This window comes from Triticum dicoccoides, chromosome 6B, assembly GCF_002162155.2.
Source record: "Triticum dicoccoides isolate Atlit2015 ecotype Zavitan chromosome 6B, WEW_v2.0, whole genome shotgun sequence".
In the NCBI taxonomy this organism is placed as follows: Eukaryota; Viridiplantae; Streptophyta; class Magnoliopsida; order Poales; family Poaceae; genus Triticum; species Triticum dicoccoides.
In genome coordinates, this window is record NC_041391.1 from 580,211,532 (window position 1) to 580,214,186 (window position 2,655).

The window sequence follows — 2,655 nt, forward strand, 5'->3', positions numbered from 1 at the left end:
AAGAGGTTGATCCCTTTCGTTGATGTCTTCATTTCACTGCTTCAAGTCACCATGATCAATTTGTCATCCTTTCTTCGGGATCTCCATCGTACTTACGAATAGGTAAGGGGCAGCTCTACAACGATAGGATGTTACAAGGGAAAATCTTCTGGGGGTTTCCCAAGTATGAACATATGAGTATCTCTCGAGTTGAACAAATGAAACACATCGAGAGCAAAGTAAGACGGTGCAATAAGAAGTTTCAAGCGGATAGGCAATCGTTCATTGCCTGAAACAGAGTGTGAATGGGGTTCAGAGCAACGGGAATAAGTATTGTGTCCGATACCAGAATTGATCACTAGGAAGGTGGCTCGCAAATTACATACGAAGTCAAGCTATAGGAATAACTTTGGCAACAGGGTGTATAGGAGAGTCAGGTTTCGATCCTGTGAAACTGTGGGTTATGGGCCCACCATGTGGTTCGTTTTTTTTTATAATAGGAGCAGTGACATCTTGCACGGTCATGATAGCAAGGCATGTCAGGGAGTACCATGTCAGCTATGTCGGCAACAACGTTGGTACCAAGGGCGAGGGACGAAGAGAACCATTTTCCTGCTCGTTGAAACGAGGCGGACCAATAGGCAAGGTTCCCGTCCATCGGTGGTTACCGGAATGTCATCAACAATAGTAACAAGGTCTTACTGACAGAGTTGTACATCGAGGTGTTTGCACAAGCAGTGGATTATTACTGCTTATATCATATAGATCATAGAAAAGGTTTAAACAAACCAATGGAAGGAAAATATGATCATCAGATTAAACAGAACAATGGAAAAGGAAAATATGGTTAAACACATATTTCGAGGGTATATCCTTCCCAAGGACAAGCAGAGCAAGATATCCATGACAGGATATAAAGTAGAAAACCATTTAGGTAAGGGGGGAGGAATCTCATGATATTACTCATACAACGGTGTTAGGATAACTGATAATTAAAATATAGCACCGTGCTTCAAACGTGCCTGTTGAAAATCGGAGTACCATTGACATGCTTCGAGATAGCAGTGACATGGTCTTCAGGTGAAGATCAGACTTTGGAAACACGAAGGATCCATCAAGAATAACTTGTAGAATAAGTCTTACAATTTCCTCATGGATGAATGGATAACCTTGTTGAAAAGGAATCTATAATGATAGGTCCTCCAGCCGGGGGGGGTGCTTGCCTGGTTGCTCTGGCAAGAGAGAGGGGTCGTCAACTCCGTAGTCGAACTGGTCAGTAGCAGCGTCGGTCTCGTAGTCTACCAGAGAGAAGAGGGGGAAGAAATAATGAATACAGAGCAAATAAAGCACCACAAAATATATCAAGGCAATACGCGGTGTTCGGTGTGCCCTAACGCGGTAGTAGGTGATACCGGTGAAGGGGGGAAAACCCCCGGGAAAGTATTCCCGGTGTTTCGTGTTTTCGGGCAGAGGAGCCGGAGGGGGAAAGTTGCGGGTTCGATAGGTTAGGGGTGTGTGGCGGACGAACGGACCGCGTATCCGGATTTGTCTCGTCGTTCTGAGCAACTTTCATGTAGAAAGTATTTTCATCCGAATTACGGATTAAAAGATATGATTTTTCTAAAGATTTAAATCATTTTCTGATTTTAATTATTTGTTTAAACCCAACATTATCCATAACAGTGAATGATGACGCAGGCATGACATCAGAATGATGTCAGCGGATCAACTGGTCGGTTGACTAGTCAAACAGACAGGTGGGTCCAGTAGGACCCACATGTCATTGTCTGATAACTAATTAACCAGGTTAATTAGTTTAGTTAACAGATTAGTTATGTTAATTAACAGTAGTTAATTAGTTTAATTAGTTACTAGGTTAATTAAACACAATTAATTTAATTAATTAATTAATAATTTTATTTATTATTATTTTTATTCTTTTACTTATTTATCTTCTTTAATCCTTTTTTTTAAACGTTCAGGGGGCGTGGGGCCCCTTGTCATTGGCCCAGGGGGCCAAACAGCCACGCGCGAACGGGTTACGGGCGTGTGGGCGCCAGCCCGTTTGGGCGCCCGCCCAGGCCAATGGAGGCGCCGGCGATTGCAGTCGGCGGCGATGGCTGCAAGAGGTGAGCGTGGCCTGCGCGGGGACCACGGTGAGCGCGGTGGTTGGTCGGGACGGTAGGGGCGAGCGGGGCGCCGGTCCAGGCACGGTGAGCGCAAGCACTGGGCCGGCCGGAGGCGTGACGGTGAGCGCGGGGAATGGGTACGGCGGTGTGCACGTGCGCGCGAGGGAGTAGCGAACGGTGGCCGCACGGGAGGAGGGAAGGGAGGATATGAGGGGGGTTCCTCACAGGGGAGCTGCAGGGGGAAGGCAGTGTGCTCGGGGAGGTGTCGGGGTCGGCGCGACGAGGCGGAGCAGCTCCGTTTGTGGAGGAGGAAGACGGGGACGATCGGCGGAGAGGAAGCAGTCCGGCGAGGTGGTCCCGACGTCGTGGCCTCCGGCGAGGTACTCGGGTGATGGCGCATCCAGATCGGGGAAGAGGGGGAGGCGCAGGAGGGAGACGAGGAAGCGAGGTAGAGGGCGATGGCGTCCTCGGGCTGGAGGAAGTACTTCGGGCGGCGGCAGGCGGCGTCTTGGCGGCGGGGTGGGTCGAGCCCCGATCCAGATCGGAT